At 46.8% G+C, this 19150-nt stretch overlaps 1 long non-coding RNA gene across 1 annotated transcript in view; it reads right to left on the bottom strand.

The window, feature by feature from the left end:
- The window catches only part of LOC127688953 (uncharacterized), a 48492-nt gene extending 32224 nt beyond the window's left edge, over nucleotides 1-16268 (bottom strand). Inside the window, exons 1-2 of the long non-coding RNA XR_007978795.1 lie at nucleotides 15989-16268; nucleotides 14389-14534 (exon numbers count right to left, since the gene is read on the bottom strand). This is a non-coding gene — a long non-coding RNA (uncharacterized LOC127688953). The remainder of the gene's footprint in view (nucleotides 1-14388; nucleotides 14535-15988) is intronic.
- Nucleotides 16269-19150: the final 2882 nt, after the last annotated feature.

The raw sequence follows: 19150 nt of genomic DNA, 5'->3' as shown, positions 1-19150 counted from the left end.
CGTGATTGTGGAGCCTCTGAGTAGGGTGACAGTCCTGTGACAAACCTCCAGTGAGACAGGCAGTTGTGTCTCTGAGTAAATCGAGAGCTGGACAAGGGGAAAGGCGTGATCTTGCTCACAGAGGCAACCATGAAGGAAGGGCTGAGGAGGACCACCCTGGGACGACAGCAGCTAGGTTGAGCTCAGGGGTCTGGCTCTTCTAACCAGAGTGGGGGAGAGACGCCACAGGAGAGGGAACAGCATGCACAACGGCTCTGGGGCCAGAAATAGCATTAAGTCATTCTGGAACTCACAGGAAAGCCAGTGAGGCTGGGGATGGAATGGGGAGGAGGAGCTGAGGGAAGGGGCTGGAGAGGGAGAAGCGGGAGAGGGAAGCATTTGGGAAAAGGACAGACTAGAAAATGCTGTGGGCGATGAGGAAATGTTCTTAAGCTAGCACGCTGTAGTGTCTCTTCACCCTTCACATCCCTCAGGAGACCTGACCACATCCAGGTACTCTGGTCACATTGCAGGTCTGAGACTAAGGTAAGACTTGTCACTATAGAGCCACACTGTACCCTTTCTCTCTGTGCACAGGTTATTGGTGTCACAGACGCAAGAGAAACCTCCCAGAGAGGCACTCTGTTCCTTGTAGTGAAGAGTTCCCCTGGTCTCTGCTCAGGTCTCCCTCCTTCCCTCCCCCCCCCCCCCCCCCCCCGCCCCATCAGAGAGGGCTTTAGCTCTGCTTGCCACAGCCAGGATCACGGGCTCTAATTTCCGGCAGTCTGACAGATGAAGAAAGTCCCTCGCCACTCATTGTCCTTCTGTCATTTCTATTAAACTTGAGGCTCTTCCCGGTCTGTCTGCTGACTGGCCATTTGCCAGTGGTTCTCCTGTCAAAACCTTCAACATCCCAGGTCTCCTTCAGATGTGTAATCCCTTCAGACCATTGTGGTTCTCAGTCTGTGCGTCATAACCTCCATGCTGGGGGAGGGGTCAAAGGACTCTTTCAAAGGGATCACCTATGACCATTGGAAAATAAGGATGATTACATTGAATTTATAATAGTAGCAAAATTACAGTTATAAAGTTTCAATGAAAATAATTTTATGGTTGGGGGTCACCACAACACAACTGTATTAAAGGGTGGCAGCGTTAGGAAGGTTGAAGACCGCTGTTCTCGACACATCAGGCTAGCGGGTGTGGTGCTCAGTTCCCTCCTCCCTCATTAATTCAGGCTTGTGATTGGGGCCTGGCATGAAGTGCTTACCAACTGATGTCCCAGCTCCCTTCCTAGTGATGCTGCATGGATGCTATGTTGACATGATGGGTGGGGTCTCTTTTTAAATGTGGGGCTAGTGATCCTCCATTCCAAGGCTAAGACTTTGGCATAGACGTGGGATGCAGAGAGGCAAGCGCAGACCAGGACAGGGCGGGGCAGGCTTGCTAGCCCTCCAGAGAGAACAGAGAGGTCTACACACTGCACTCCTCATTGGCTGACCCTGACCTCACGTGACCCAGAGGCTGAGTACCTCTTTAAATGCTGTTTTTAGGTACTTTGCCTCACCCTAATCCAAGACAGCTTAAGAAACAAGAACTGGGGAGAGCCAGAGCAGTAGGGACAGTCCTCCTGACCCTGGACACAGGGTCACCCTGGTGACTAACTGCAATTCTTCTGCTTCCTTTGTGGCACCTCCCTAGTGACTTTGCAGTTCAAAGTCCATTTTGTCAGCTCAGCGGTTCTAACTGTCAGGCTGTCTAGAAGATCCTGTATCAGTCAGCAGGAAACAGGAATAGGGTAACCATTTTCAACAGGAAAAGATTTAATGTAGGAATTTTAATGTGATCAAGGGCTGGAGAGATCATGAAATCAATAATAGTTTTGCCATGTAAATATTGGGACCCAAGTTGAATCCCCAGGACCCACAGAACCCCAGACTGAGGAGGCAGAGACAGGTGGTCCCTGGGCTTCTCTGGCTAGCAGCTGAGCTCTAGGTTCAGTGAGAGACCCTGCATCAAAAGATAATGTAGAGGGGCCAGCAAGGTGGCTCAGCAGGTAAAGTGCTGCACAAGACAGGGACCTGAGTTCAGTCCCCAGAACCCCTGTAAAAGTGAAATAGGAGAGCTGACTGTACAAGAGAGTCCTCTGACCTCCACACATGTACCACAGCAAGTACATGCATATACACACTACACCACACACATGCACACACACCACACACACACATCACACTACATTTACACGCACCACACTACTACACACACACCACACCACACATACACATCACACTACACACACACACACACCATATACTCATACATACACACATAGCAATAATTAACCTAAAAAAAGATTGAGATCAATTGAGGAGATCAACATTTATCTCTGGTCACCATATATATTCATATATACATGTACACACACAGAGACACTTGTACACATACATAAAAACAAAAAGGAGAGAACGTTTCATGGTGTTTTGGGTGTTTCTAAGAACATCATTTGAGATATCACCACATGGGAGCTGACCCACCAGGGAGTTGTCACTCTGCCACAGCTGGGAAGGTGGAGAATCAGGATGCTAAGGCCAACAGTCACAAATCTATCACTTATTGCTTTTCTCAGCTCCAGCAAGAATGAGGCCCAGATATAACACATTGGAGAATATGGCTCCCATATTTGTCCACAGAAGGCAACAAAAAGCAATGCTAAGATGACCTCACTATAGAATCTAGACTCTGCTCAGGCCACAGCAGTCTCCAATCCCTGTTTTACAAGCCCCCTACTGTGACAGGGTGAGACCCTAGCTAACAGACTTCTTGATGCCAGGATCTCTTAACTGGGAAGTGAGTTATACCAAAGCCACCTGCTCCCCACCCACTTCCCTGGCTCCTGCCTGGGAATGAAAGAACCAGGCTGTATACTCTTGCTATGAAACATCTCCTACTTCTGCAATGTGGGCCCTGTTTTTTTCTCTTCTGAGACCCCATGACACTGTCTATCTCTGGTGCTCAGGCCTAACCTCTTCACAGAACTCCCACCATGTTGTTGTCTCTCTGTCTGTCTGTAGAATCAACTCGTCTAATAAACTCCATAGCCACCTCACTTCTATTTTCACAGAAGATCTAGCTGCAAGGGAGTCTGGAAAATAAATGCCAGCCTCCCAAGTCCTGGGATTATAGACACATGTCACCATTCCTGCCTTGTATATTTTTTTGTTTGTTTAGTTGTTTATTTCTACTCAGGGAACATAAGGCCTTTCACTTGCCAAGCAAGCACACTATCATTTAGCTAGATCCCAAGTTTCTTTTCTTTGCTTTTCATTTTGATTCAGTGTATCACTAAGTTACTTAGATTGGCTTTGAACTAGATCTACAGTCCAAATTGGCCTCGAATTTTTCAATCCTCCTTCCTCAGTCTCTTGAGATTATAGACCTGTGTCACCAGAGCTGGCAAAAATGTCATTTATGTCTCTTCTTATTGCAGTCTAGGAAGGCATGTCAGAAGTAGAAAGGAATGGAAGGTAAGAACTATCATGGTACCAACTCAAGTCTAAAGTGTCCTTCAGATTAGTGAAGAGAGGCTGGGGTTACCTGACCCAACACAAGCAATCCTGACAGCCCCCTCTTCACAGCATTCTGCCTCATTGAGGGGCTCACAGTCCAGCAGGACTCACTTCTGACTTTGTACCTGCAGGGTAATTAAGCCATCTGGCAGAAAGATGAACCCTTAAGTTTGCTCCCCCATTATCCCACTTCCTTCAGCTTCCACACCCTCCTGAAACAGAACCACCAGCTGGCCACCGAGTGTTCAAACACAAGAGCTTATGGGGACATTTCACATCCAAACCAGAACAACAGGGCTCTTGAACTGAGATGTTAGACTCCAGCATGGGGCTGGAGAGATGGATCAGAGGTTAAGAGCACTAGCTGCTCTTCCAGAAGTCCTGGGTTCAATTCCTAGCAACCACATGGTGGTTTACAATAATCTGTAACTAATACCATGAGATCTAATGCCCTCTTCTGGTGCACATACTTACATGCAGACAAACACCCATATGTATAATTAATTAATTAATTAATTTAAAAAGACTACAGCATGGCTTAGCCTAGGACCTCTCAGACCACATGAATAAGACCTGAATCCCGGACTCTGTTCTGCCAGCTGAAAATATGAGCTCACAGGGTAACAGATGGGGTAGGAAACTGTCCTTCAGCACTCTGACAACCATGTCGTTTGTTTATTTAAACTTTAAAAAGTAGCAGCATAATGCAGAACAACATTCTGATTCTACAGTAGCTTCCTACTTTCCCCTCTCCCCATCCCACACTCACCCAAACCTCTAGTGGGATCCATCCGACATTGAACGTCCCACTCGCCCACCACTTTAAAAATCACATTTATTTCTTCTTGTCCACGTGTATGTGCAAGATCATATCATGGCAACTATGTAGAAGTCAGAGGCCAGCTTTCATTAATTAGTCCTCTCCTTCCATCGGCCGTTTTCCAGGGATCAAATTAAGGTTTGGTCAGTCTCAGTCAAGATCAGTCTTGGGGGCAAGGCCTTTACCTACTAGACCACCGTGCCTGACCTCATCTTGCTGGCTATTCAGCATTTTTTTCTGACTCCCTCAACTGAGAAGCAAAAATTTAAACTTTCCTGCCTTCCCAGCAGCCCAGCTGTTGTTATTCCAGGGTTAGGTGACTCACTGCTCCTATAACATCATTGTAGCCCAGTGATGTCTCAGTGAGAGTTGGTGATCTGTGTGGGACTGTAGCAGTGACTATCTGGACAATAGTAAAAGTCCCCCACCATTTCTAATGCATGTACCAAGTCCCCTTCATATATATGTATGAGAATAAGTGTACAGAGAGAAAAAGAGAGACAGAGCCTCAGACAGACAGACAGAGAAGACAGACAGAGAAGACAGACAGACAGACAGAGCATATAACTACAAAATCCTACATCTCTATCTGCATAGGAACAAGCTACACCCAAACATTCTCTAGGAGGCAATATTTGACACAACACATTAAAATTCATATCTTGAGGTTGAGGAGACGGCTCAGTTGATAAAGCGTTTGCCAAGCAAACTTAAGAGCCTTCCCACTCTTTAAAAAAGGCTGGGCATGCTCTTTTAATCCCAGAACTGGGGGGGGGGGGGGGAGAGACAGGAGGATCCTTGGATCCTAGACTGCCTTAACTGGTGAGCCCTAGGTCCCAATGAGAGACCTTGTCTCAAAAACCAAGGTGAACATTCTCTAAAGAACAACAGGGTAGATTGACCTCTGGCCTCCGCAACCCATGCATAATGTGCCTACACACACAACAGCATTCATACACACATAGAGACAGAGAATGAAATAATAAAAGTAACAGCTATATGTTCATAAGAGTATGAAATACCTTGCTCTTCTCTTCCCAATGCCTCTCCCCAATCCAACCCCACACTTTCACCTTTTCACAGTTGAGCTCCCACGCATAACGCACAGCACACAGGTAAACCAGCGGTTCTCATAAGAAAGCTGAACCTGGCTCTGGACTGACCCTGTGCATTTTCCCCCAGAGCCAGAGCATCACCAAGGCTGCTGCGGAGTCTGTGCCTCGGAGGCCGGGAAGGTTGGTGGCCTTCTACCAGCCTGTGACCTCTGTGTGAGTAAGGCAAGATAGAACTGTTAAAAGAATCTGTCAGGGATGGCCATGCTTGAAGAAAGTGCTGGAACACCAGGTTATCACACATTCTACCCTCAGAGTTTCTGTTTCAGGTGTTATATTAGTCAGGGTTCTGTAGAGGTGTGTGTGTGTGTTATGCATATATATGTACATACATATGTATTAGATGTATTATAATGACTTACAGGCTGTGGTCCAGCTAGCCCAACAATGGCTGTCTACCAACGAAAGGTCCAAGAATCCAACAGTTGTTCAGACCACAAGACTGGATGTCTGAGCTGGTTTTCAGTATATGCTGGAATCCTGAAGAAGTAGGCTCTAATTCCAGTGAAGAACTGGACTTGCTAATGAGAGTGAGGGCCAGCAGGAAAGGAGAACAGCATCTTCCTTCCATGTCTTCTTTTGAGGCTTCCAGCAGAAGGTGTGGTCCAGATTAAAGGAGGATCTTCTCACCCCAAAGATTTAGATTAGAAGTAGGTTTTCCCACTTTAAATGATTTAATTAGAAAAAAATCCCTTGCAGGTGTGCCCAGACACATGGGTTTTAGTTACTTCCAGATGTAGTCAAGTTGACATCCAAGAACAGCCATCACAGATGGAGGCTGGCCTAGGCCAACATTCCTCAAGTGCTGTTTATTTTTTAAGTGATTTTTTTTTTGAGACAGGGTTTCATTTAGCCTAGGTTGGCCACATAACAGAGGATGACCCTAAATTCCTAATCCTCCTGACTCCATTTCCCAAGTGCTGGGATTACAAGTGTACAGTAGAACATCTGGCTTCTTCCTCAGCAGCACTGACATTCAAGGCAGAAAACAGAGGCTGTCCTGGCCTTTGGAAGATAAGCAATGTTCCAAGCCCCTTTCCCTGGATTCCAGGAGCACCCCAGACCTCAGATAGGACAAACAAAAACGTTTCCAGATATTGCCAAACATTCCCTAGAAATGAAACCATCCCACTTGAGAAGCAGTGTCCTGTGTGCTTGCAGACATGTATTGTGTATACAGAAATATATACATGCAGACAAACAATTAAATATTTATATGTCCTTATTTGAGGCTGGCATCTGCTATAAACTTTTCATTTAATCAGCATATGTACAAAACAGAATTGTGACATATTTTCTTCTTTTTCTCTTAGAAATTAATGTCATCTGTGATAATAGTGACATTTGTGGTAACCAAAAAAAAAAAAAAAGCCATTTAATTTTTTTTCTGTTAAGTTTATCTTAACCAGCAAAAAAAAAGGCTTTGAATCTCCCTTTGTTTCCCAGATTTTTCCCATTCTGGTTCCTGATTTCTTAGTCTTCAAGGATGTATTGGACAGATGAGATGTCCAGGGCCCTTTACACTGGCTCCTTTCTAGTCACAGCCACCCAGAGACCCTCATGTGAACCAGTTAAAAGGGAAAGAATCAGATGCCTAGTCACATAAACTCCATTCTAACCCCACCCAACTACAGTGTATCAGTCAGGCTAGGCAAGGCTATGGGTCAATAACAAATAATTCTGCCCAAGTGTCAGCGGACTCAGGTACCACAGCTAGGTAACCTATAAGTCATGCTCACTGCTGTTGCTGTCTCTTTCTGGAACCTGGGGGTAACTAAGCAGTCCCCGTGGGGAGCCAAGTGGCATCCAGGCCTACACTGGAAGTATCTGCCCCAAAGTGGGCCACTGGACAAACTAAATCACACCCCCAAGTCTGAAGCCAACCGGCAGGGAAGGAGGTGCTTCCTTCGCGCAGGAGGGTGGGAAGTTGATGGGCAGCCACAGAGCACACAGCACATAGGCCAATGTTTCCCTTAGAGCAGTTCCTATCCTGCACCATCTCTACCCTGCTTCCTGTCACGCCCCTGTCTTCTGCTGCTGTTTATAGGAGTTTCCAAAATCTCTCTTCATCCTCCTCCAGACAGAAACAATCACCAGACTCTCCACTATCTATGACCCTCCACCTTCCCAGCCCTTTCCCTTTCATTAAAAATAAATAAGAAATATTTGTTAGGCTGACAATAGGGCTCAGTGGGTAAAGGTTCTTGCTGCCAAGACTGATAACCCGAGTTCAATCCCTAGGACCCACACAGTAGGAGAGAATCAATTCCCACCTGTTGTCCTCTGACTTCCACACTTGTGCTCTGATGTGTGTGTGCACAGATGAGCACACATGAGTATACACACAGAGAGCAATAAAATAATGCAATTTTTTATTAAAATTAAAAAATTAAAATTAAATTTTTAATTAATTTAAATTTAAATTAATTTTAATTTTAATTTAAAAACCAGTCTTCAAGTATTTTTAAACCTTACCTATACAACCCCATTTTTGAACACATGGTTTTCTATACCCCCAAGCTAGTCTTGAACCTCTACACAGCCAAAAATGATGCTGAACTTCTGGTCCTCCTGCCTCTACTTTTCCAAGTGCAGGGATTACCGGTGCATGTCACCATGCCTGGTTTATGGAGAGTGAATCCAGGGCTTTGTGCCTGCTAGGTGGACACACCACTAACCACAAGACAGTAGGGGCAAGAGGATCAGAAATTCAAGGTCATCGTTGGTCACACAGCAAGTTTGAAGATGACCTGGACTACACAAAAGAAGGGAAAGGGAAAAGAGGGAGAGGAGGACATGAGGGAGGAAAGACAAACGGAATAAGCAGGCAAGCGTTAGGGTCGTGCCAAGGATCAGTCAGTCAACACTTCTCAGCTCAGAGATTTAAGGCATCATGGCAGAGACAAACTCTGGGATGTTGAGCTCTGATTTGTAAGACTCCTGTCCATTCCGAGTGTCGTCGGAAGCAAAGCACGGAAGGAACCGTGTGAGTGTCGAAGGGCAGCAGCTGTAGAGATGTGATAGAGAGGCTGCTGGGGAGGATGACCATCAATGTGGGGGATAAGGAACCACAGGCCTTCTGCCTCTTGTGGCTCAAAGGAAGCTACAGAACCAGAATGTTCTGCCATGTTTTTAAAAATGAAAAAGGAGGATTTGGGATGGGCCATGCCCTGAAGGAGGACGACAATCCAGGGGGGAACGAGACAGTTGGAGCCTGCCTTAGTCAGGCTTCCCATTGCTGTGATGACACACCACGGTCAAAGGCAACTTGAGGAGGAAACGGTTTGTTTGGCTTTCATATCCTGAACCATTGAAGATCAAGTCAAGATAGGAACTCAAACAGGGCAGGAACCTGGAGGCAGGAGCTGATGCGGAGGCCATGGAGGGGTGCTGCTCACTGGCTTGCTCCCCATGGCTTGCTCAGCCTGCTGTTTTATGGAATCCAGGACTAGCAACCCACAATGACTGGGTCCTCCCCACCAATTGAGAAAGAACCTTACAGGCTTTCCTGCCTACCGCCCAATCTTATGTAGCCATTTTTTTCAACTGAGGTTTCCTTCTCAGATGCCTTTAACTTGTCTCAAGTTGATATAAAATTGTCCAGGACAGAACCCCACTCCCCAGTCTGCTGTAGAGACATCAGATAAATAGGCTCCCCCAGACCTGTGGAGAGAAGGCAGAGCTTCCCGGGGGACTCACAACAGCTGGAAAAACTGTCATCTGGTCTCAGAAGAGGAACAACATTGTCATGTCTCAGCTGATGTCAGCAAGGACAGGGAACATCTATCCAAAGACGGGGTTAGGTGGCCAGTCTCAGCAGACACCCGTGGGCACAAATGCTGATGAAAGAGTCTCCCTGGAACAAGGTAACAATGATGGATAATGACCAAAGACATGGAGAACGCATGTCCAGCAAAGAACATGCTAATTAGATCATTCTGATTAGATCAGCCCAGTCGTAGGCCCAAGGCCACTGAAACAGTTGGCAAGGCTGGAGAGTCCATGTTCTTACTTTAGAGGTTCAGGCATAGGACCCATACCAGGAGGTAAGAAGATGCCTCAGGCTTTGTGGAGTGCGGCAGGAAAGGGCAGAGCTATGAACACAAGCAGGACAGTTGCTGCGGTGGGGGGGGGGAGTGCATCCTGGGTAACTACAGAAGACAGCATCTGAGTCTCCGAGGGAGCGAGGTGTGATGGCAGCTTAGCGAGCGTCCACACCCACCGCCTCCCAGGACCAGGTTATCCTATGGGAGGGGACTAGGGACCTAATTCCATTTCTGCTGCAACATGGGGGTGGGGTGGTAAAGAGGGAGCATCCTGGTGAGGTGGTTCAGTCGGTAAAGTGCTTGCCACTCTGCAAGGATGAAGACGTAAGCTCCACCTCTTATTTTAAAAGGCCAGATGTGATGGTGTGTGCTCGGAATCCCAGCACTGGAGAAGTGGACTGCATCGTGCAGAAGGACATATGGGACTGACTTGGGGCCTCCACATACGTGTGCCACAGATGAGGTAAAGAAGCCCTGGCAGGCTGCTGCGTGATGCTGCTGAAGAGGAGGAACCCTGTCTCCTTGTTTGTGGTCCAGGATTGATCCTGTCACCATGCTTGCCCAGCATCCCTTAACCCAGAATTCCCTGGGGCACATTCTTGAAGTAGACGTGAAGCCACATGTATCCATTACAGCACCTGAGCCCAGAGCTCACCCCCAGCGTCTGAACCCGTCTTAGAATGACCTAATCCATCCTCTTTCTGCCTAAGGTGAGGACCAGCAGTAGCAACACTGCCCTAAAGGGTTCCAGGAAGGTGTGTGTGTGTGTGTGTGTGTGTGTGTGTGTGTGTGTGTGTGTGTGTATGAGCACACACATGTGTACATGTGTGTGAGAGAGAGACAGAGACACAATCAGACATAAAAAGAGATAGAGCCAGAGAGCCGGGGGGGGGGGGGCATGATTGAATGCATAGATCATCATGCATATATAGAAGTCACAGAACAATCTTTGTGGAATTGAGGAGCTGATTCTCTCCTGACACTTTTCTGTGGGTTCTGGGTATTAAACTCAGGACTATTGACTTGCTCTGCAGGCACCTTTACCTGCTAAGCTGTGTCACCCACCCTTGAAATCAGGGCCTTTTCTCCCCTGACATGGTCCTTAGAGGCTTCCTGGGTATCTACCCAGGATCCCTCTGCAAGTTTGAGCAGACATGGTCTGCAGAGCATGAGGACCGATGGCCTGGGTGGCTGCAGCCCACAGGCCAGCTGGTGTTTGCTTGCCATCCTAAAACCATTCATCAGTACCAGGTTGGATTTGTACTTGGATTTGTACTTCCAAAATACATCTATTCAAACACAAAGATGCTACCGGCTCTCCAGTGTCCTAGGAAATGAGCTAGGGAAGCCATGAGCACCATGTGACCACTGAGCAGGATATGGATGCATGGAGCCCTCTTAGATGGTCTTGATTCAAGCTTCCGGTGCATATGACCTGCTTGTTTCCCATTACATCCTGAGTTTGCAGACAGATCACCTCCCCATGTTGGACATGTACTCAGATTTCCAACCAGCTCAGCATACAGCATTGCTTCAGGAAGCTTCCATTCTCCCAGCATCATGAAGGGAAGCTACTGTTCTCCCAGAAGCTTCAAGAGAACCATTTTGGATTAATCAGGCCTCCTACTTGGGGCTGTCCCACATGACCCTCAGCCTTGATGATCCTGTCAATCTCCTCTGGGCTATTTAATGTTTAAAGATAGATCAGAGTGCAGGAGGCAGGGAGATATCTTAGTCAGTAAAATACTTATTTTGGATTTGGTTTTTTTTTTTTGAGACAGGGTTTCTCTGTATAGCCCCAGCTGTCCTGGAACTCAGAAATTCACCTGCCTCTGCCTTCCAAAGTGCTAGGATTACAGGCATGCGCCACCATCGCCCGGCTAAAATACTTATTTTGTAAACAGAAAAACCCGGGTTTCACCCCCCAGGTCCATGTTTTAAGGAGGAATGTGATGGCTCGCAGGTTAAGAGCACTTGCTGCTCTTGCAGAGGGCCTGGATTCAGTTCCCAGCGTCCTCATCAGGCAGCTCACAATCCCCTGTAACTCCAGCTCCAAGGGATCTGAATCCCTCTTCTTGCCTCCAAGGGAAACTTCATTTGTGTGCACATATCCTCAAAACAGACGTGCGCACATAGTTAAAAATAAAAAGAAATCTTCAAAGCAGACGAGTAGGCATAATGGCCCAAGCTTATAATGCCAGTGCAGGGGAAGCAGACAAGTGAGCGCCTGACACTCCCTGTCCAGGCAGCCTAGCCTACTTAGCAAGTACCAGACCTACAGGAGACCCTATCTAAAAAAAACAGTGTGGGGCAATTAAAGGAACAAGAATCAAGACTGGCCTCTGACCTGTGTGTGCATGTACACACACACACACACACACACACACACACACACAAATCAATGTGGGACAATTAAAGGAACAAGGACTAAGGCTGGCCTCTGACCTGTATGTACACACATGTACATACATACATACATACATACATACACACACAGAGGTACACTCAAATACAAACATACACTTGCACACACACATTCTCACACAAGTACACTCAAATACAAGCATACACTTGCACACGCATGTGTATACACACACACACACATGTGCTTGCTATTTTTGGATCAGTGGTGAAATATTCATTCTACCCTCTCTCCCTCTTGTCAACCAAGTCTCTAACATGTTTTCAGCATGTTCTAGGGACTGGTAGGTAAGGCCATGAAGAATCTTGCGGAAATATATAAAAGAAAACAGACACACTTTCATCTCCTTGCCACTTAGCCCGAGGGCAACTCTTCCTTCCCCAGCTAGGGACCCAGCCCAGCCCAGGGGTGAGGCACTGGCATGCCTGGGAGTCGAGGTGGGGGAGGCAGGCCCATTTGACCATTTGTGCTATCACCAAAAAGTTAGAAGGAAAACAAAGCCAAACAAAGTTCCCTGTCCCCCGCCCCCCACTTCTTGCTGATGACATGTGACATAAAATAGTGCTGACCCAGCTGAAATGCTCAGACTCTAAAGGCGACATCAGAGCTCCGTGTGCGCCATATTTTTGACTTGCAAATGCCTTCCAAGAATAGCTGGAGTGTCCTTATTAAGCCGGCTTGTGATGCAGCCTTCCTTAGTACCGTCTGCTCCCACACTGTATAATTCATGGACTTGCCTTAGGAAGTTAGGGAGGGATCGAAGCTGTGACCAGCCTGTGAACCCAAGCTGACACTTCAATTATTTCAAAAGGAACAGAGGGATCTGAAATTGGACCGGCTCCCTGGCCTCATGCTAGGAAACACCAGGCTCCCTTCTCTTAGCCTGGTTCCAGGTCTAACCTTTCCTGCTGGCAATGAGAGAGCAACAGAACACTGGATCTTGTAAAGGGAAATTGTCATCTTAGTCACAGGGCTGTGCTTGGCCATGACCTAGCATCTCTGGTGACAGTGGGACAAGACTGAAAACCAGCCTGCTGCACACACACACACACACACACACACCCAGTGTGCAGAGGTGAGTTTCATTTACATTAGTGTGAAAAGGAGAGCCTTCCCCCATGATGACAATCGCCCTGGCGACCACACAGGAGATCTACCAGCCTGCAGAGCCATATCCCACACATACTGTGCATGTATCGCCTCATTTAAATTACAGCAAGGAGGAATTATTGTCCCATTTTACAGAAAAAGAGCATGGTTCTAAAGTTTAAGCTACCAAGCAGTAAACAAAAGCCGGGTCTCACAGCAGAACTGTAGCTTTCTAACCTGGTCATGCTGAGGTCTCTCCACAGGGGACACATAAAAAAGAAGTGCTTTTTATATTCTTGAAATTTTCATTTCAGAATGTCTATGTTGGTACATGACCTTCAAATGTAGACAGTGATTAAGCCTCTGGGACCCAACTTATTTTTTTTTTTCATCGTGAGTTGAAATTGAAATGTTTAGAAGTGTCTGCTCTTAACTCTCTTCATGTACTGACCCCATGCCCGCTGTCCAGGGGCTTCCTCAAAGACGCTATGGACAGCCATCTGTCTTCGGAATCTCTCTGATATCCCAGTTGGGACCCGTAGCTTCATCCAGGCAGAGACAAGCTTGACCCTGTCACCATCCTGGCGGCGATGAAGATCTCTAAAGAGTTCCTCCCTTCTGCTGTCAGGCTATTGAGACAGTGGACTCCAAGAAACTGGAATTTCCCCAGGAATTTCGCACTGGGAGAAGGAAAATCCTGAAGCCCGGTTCCAGCAGAGGGGGAACGTGTCTCCCAGCAAGAGATTTCATACGGTTTTGACAGCTTGTCAGACCACCTTGCCAGAGAGGCTGGAGCTGAGACCAAAGATGGGCCAGGGATGGGCAGGACCAGACTTACTGGGGACTGTTTAGCTATGCATAGCCTCTATTTAAACCCTGTGTCAGGACCCCAACATGGACTTGTATGTATGTGGGGGTGAAGGTGTCCCCGGGCCTCTTTGTTCTCTTCCCAGTGTAGCCACAACGAATAAATCTCCTCTTCTGTTTTCACTGACTTGGCTGTTTGATTGGCCTGTTGAGCTAGCTAGTTAGGGCTGCCAGGGTCTAAGCTCTGGACCTCAGCACTCTGCAACCAACCACCTACTGGCAGAGAAAGCTTGGTGTGCCTAGCACTCACTCCAAGACTGCTTCAGCTTGTACTCATCTGAACTTCTGTGTCCTCTTCACAGCCCCTCCCCCCACTTGCATCTCACCTCTTCAGTAGCTAGGGGGCTGAGGCTCCGTAGTTCCAGGGTTCCCTCCTTATGCATATTTTTATAAGTAGGCTACTAATGAAGGCTAGGGGACCAATCCTGCTGCTGTCTCCCTTAAGTCCTGTCTTTCAGCTATAGCATGTCCCTCTCTGTATCCTTACCTGTGCTGAGGGTGGTGGGTTCTTTGGTGGTCAACGAGTCTCACACTACATGCCACGACCCTCCTTGGAAAGTCAGAAGAACTTTCTAGATGAGCCTCAGGGTTCCTTGTCTGTCAGCATGGATCCAGAAGACCTTTGAGAAGCACCTGGAGAATTGGGCACTGCACCTTAGGTAGAGATTAAACTTCCAAAGCCTAACTCAGCTCTAGAGAGTTCTCATGTTTGTAGGGGAATAAAAAGAGAGGCAATGGGGCCGTGGAGATGGTTTAGTGTGGGGGTGCTTGCCACATGAGCACGAGGAACAAGGCTCAGTTCCTGGAGCTGGCGGTCTATGCCTGATGAATAGCTCTCAAGGTTGTCCTCTGTCCTACACACATGTTGCGCACATGCATGCATTCACACAGAGAAGCAAGGAACATTCTAACAAGTAAATTCCCACTAGAGATGTGGGCCTAAAAGGGCACCTACCCTGTAGCATGGAAACTCCCAGGAATGAAGAAGGCGTCACTTGAGTAAGGAAGAGGGGTAAGTATGCCAAGCAGGGGGAAGAGCCAAGGCGAAGGCACAGAGGAGGGCTGGGTTGACTTTGCCAATGGAAAAGAGGTAGGGGGAGACAAAGGCTGCATGGTATCTGGGGAGCTAGGACAGGGATGAGACCGGGTGGATGGTGCAGGCTGTGTTTATCATTGCAGAGGAGTCCATTTCTCTCCCTCCCCTCCTCACTTCAAATAAAAATTCAGTGTAAAAATCAAAACTGCTGGATTGGAGGGAAGAGGAAATGGCTCAGCAGGTGGTAAGAGAACTATTGCACAAGGCTCAGGGCTTGAGTTCAAATCCTCAGAACCCACATAAAAAGCTCAGCATGGTACATTAACATGCACTCGGAACTCCAGGCCAGTGGCATGCAGAGACAGGACCAATGGCGCTTATTGGCCGTAAGGCTACCTCCAGGTTCAATGAGAAACCCTGTCTCAAGGGTTTCATACATCGTCCTGTGTCCTCTGCAGATGCCCAGCTGTGTATGTACATGCACATGTTCATCTAACACACACACACACACACACACACACACACACACACGCGCGCGCGCACACGCACACACACACACCTGCATCCACAGCTGTCCTGCCTCAGATGGGCCCAGTTCCCCTGAGAGGTCTGCTGGATTTGAGCACTCAAAATTGCTTAAGCCCACAAACTGAGGGGAAATTCTAGAAGCTCTGACATCCAAGTCTGTCATGTGACTAGAGTGTCATAGGCTGGCTTTGGCTACCTTCTTCAGAGACCTTCTCCAGCATGGACGACAGCTGAGTGACAGGTGGCTGGCAGGAAGCTGGCAGCATCCGTCTGTAGGGTTATGCTCTGCCTGCCCCTAGTCAACCACTGGCCACCCCTGCTCTCAGCTCAATGGTGTCTTCCCTAGCTCTAGCAGGCCAGGGAAGTCAGCGTTAGGACCAAGGCTGCCATATCTCTTTGTTATCTGGAAGCCCAAGAAACTCAGTCTCACCTCTCGGTCCTAGGACAGTCCAGGCACAGAATGAGAATACACAGAATGCAGGACACCAGGCTGGCACCAACAGCAAATGACCCAGGCACATACCTACAGCTGTCTTCATGACCAAAGAGAGGCAGGCTTCTTCTAAGATGGATTCTGGGGCAGAGACCATCCAGGAGCTGCCCAATGAAGATGGCTGATAGCAACAGTCACTACTTCTTGTTGTGTACCTGTTATGTGCCAGGCTCCCTTGTCAGTTATAACCTGTAGCCTCATGTTGCTTTTACCCAGCAAGCCTGTGGTTCTGTAGTTAATATCATCGCACTTTAAAGTGAAGGAAGCAGAAGCAGGGGGTCTGAGAAATGACTTCGTTGCCGGAGGTCATTGTTAAGAGGTAGCAGGTGGAGAGCAGCGGAAGTGGTTGAAGGGTTGAACCCCTTCCAGCCACCTAGAGCCTCTCTGCTTCCTTCTCAAAGCCTAGGGTTTTTCTAACTCTCACACAAAGCACATCCAGGTTCAAATCAACAGACTGATGCTGAGTTAGAAGTCAGGCAGCACCCAGGAAGTGGCTCTGAGATGGGGGTGGTAACTGCATGGAATTGACTGAGGGAACAAAGCATGCTGGGCTTGAGTTGAGTCTGACAGACTTGGGCCAGGATCTGAAGGCCTCTGAGCCTTCAGATCTATACAGGCAGTGAAGGGCTCTAGCCAGCCTGAGCATGGCAAACATGGCCCTGGAAGGCCTTGCCCTTCCCTGATTCCCTCTACTTTGCTAAACTGTTAGGTTACACTCCTAAAGCTAGGCACCAAGGTCTATTCCCTTATTTGGCCACTTCCTTCCTCTTAGACGGACTACCAGTGTCCAGCTATCAAAGTTTTGAAGTTCAATAATCAAAAGCCTCCATTCGGCCGCCCTAATTGATATGCCAACCAAAGTTAAACAGCTCATCGTTAACACATGGTTTCCCTTTTTCCCTTTATAAATTGCCATTTGCCTACAGAGCACATCTGTCTTCTCTTTATCCAGTGGCAGTTCTTTGTCCCCACAAGGCAAATATCCCTTCCTCCCTCCCTTGATCCTTTCCTCTTTTCCCTAGTCCTCTGTCTCCTGTCTTTGACTCTTATTCCCTGCTCTTTGTCCCACTTGGGCAAATAAATCTCCTTTGTGCTAAGATCTTGGTCTTTGGTGTGTCCTGTGCCAACTCTGATCCTTTCGTAGCATCTCCTCAGGTCCCTCACTTGGTGGTTCTTAGCACTGTTGCATTTGCACACCACTTGGGGCCATGGAGCTCACCAGTGTCTCCATGTCTCCTTCTACCTTTCCTCTTCCTCAAAATAAGCGCATCCATGGCTTGCATCAAACTAAAAGGCTCTGCATAACAAAGGAAAAGCAACAGAGTAAAGAGCCAGCCCGGGATTGGAAAAAATCATTGCCAGCTATTCATCCAATAAGGGATTAGTATACAGAATATATAAAGAACTCAGAAACTGAACCACCAGAAGAACAAACATGGCAGCAATTAAAAGGGAAAATGAGTTGAACAGTCCTCAAAAGAAGTGAAAGTGACCAACAGAGATGAAAAGGTGTTTAATGGCTTTAGCCATAAAGGAAATACAAGTCAAAGATCTGATGAGATTCCATGTCACAGCAGTCAGAATGGCTGTTATTTAAAAAAGAAGAAAAGAAAAGAAAAAAGGAAAAGCATCAACAAATGCTGGTGTCTGTAGGGGGTTAGATGAATGTTTATGTGTTGCTGGTGTGTGTTATGTAGCAGTTTCCTCTGAGACTGAAACTCCTTAAACTAGGAAGTAAACAACTCAAGATAGCTTCAGGAAGTCCCTGAAACTGATTAGTTTAACTAGGCACCTCCCTACCTCCCATAGAGTAAATACTAAAGATAGCTAACAGTAATTCTCAGAGGAGCCATACTGTAAAGGAGAGTCAGGAAGCTGAGACCAAAATGCCTAGAGCTTAGCCGCCTAGAAGAGCCTAAGACCTGAGGCACCTGAAGGGGATAGTCTTCAGCCTTCAGGTTGTGCAGTGGGCTCTGGGTTTCGAGTTTTTGTACTGATGCTGGGTGACTATGGTGATGTATCTGTCTCAGGGTTATTTCTGTTCATGTAAGCAACACCTCACCAATATTCCTGCAAGTAATACCAATAAAACTCATTAGTTCACTAAGTTGGTACTTTGGTGGTATCCGTTTGGTCCATCGTGTGTTCCCTTTCTGGAGTGTGTAAGCCCCTTGAAACCCGAGTAGCCAGGCACCACCCCCAAATTACTCTAACAGCCATAAGGGCAGGTTCTAGACCCTCAAGATGGAGGCAGCCAAGCTCTACCTAAGCCCAAGATTAGGCCACAAATTCCCACCAACCCCTGAATTTGCCCCAAGACCAGGCCACTCTGGGAAACTCCTTGCTTTAAGAAATCCTGTGTAAACCTGCCTCCTGTTCAGTTCTTTGCTGCTTCTCTCCTGAACAGAGGCAGCCACCCTCTTGTGTTTTTCTCAATAAATCTGTGTGAGCTTTGTTAAGTAGTGTGACTTTAGGTTATTCCTTTGCTCCCAGCTGCCAGGATCCCTTTCCTCTCAGAGCTGTAACACTTACAGGGTGAGTAGACATGTGTGTTCTATCTCTCCTGGAAAAGTCTTTCTTGGGCATGGGATTTAAAGTAGTATAGCCACTATAGATATCAACATGGAAGTTCCTAAAAAGAACAGCAAGACCCATTTGTTCCTTTCCTGGATTGCACCTGAAGGAATAAACATTAACTTATCAGAGATACCTGCACTTCCATATTTATTGCCTAAAAGTTACAATATCCAAGGTATGGAACTAGCTTAGATGCCCATAAGTAAATGGATATCTAAGGAAATTGTATATACAATATTGATAAATTTTTCTATATAGTAGAGTATTATTTGACTATAAAGGAGAATGGAATTATGTCATTTGTAAAAAAAAATGTTTTTTACATTTACAATGTTTTGTAAACGAAACTGAAGACTATCATATCCAGAAAGTCCAATATCATATATTTTCTTTCATATGTGAAAACCAGAATGCATATATATGTTATATATAATATATATCATATATATCACATACATACATACATACATACATACATATATAGCTGGCAAGGTGTGCCAAGCCTGCCAATATGAGTTGACCCTTGTAACTGATGTAAATATGAAAGGAGAGATTGGACTTCACAGAGCTGTCCTCTGACATCTTTGCATATCCAGGCATATGCAAAACTAATAA

Source organism: Apodemus sylvaticus, chromosome 7, assembly GCF_947179515.1.
Source record: "Apodemus sylvaticus chromosome 7, mApoSyl1.1, whole genome shotgun sequence".
Classification (NCBI taxonomy): Eukaryota; Metazoa; Chordata; class Mammalia; order Rodentia; family Muridae; genus Apodemus; species Apodemus sylvaticus.
Note: the sequence above shows the minus strand (reverse complement) of the source record. Positions and strands in the feature narration are given on the sequence as shown.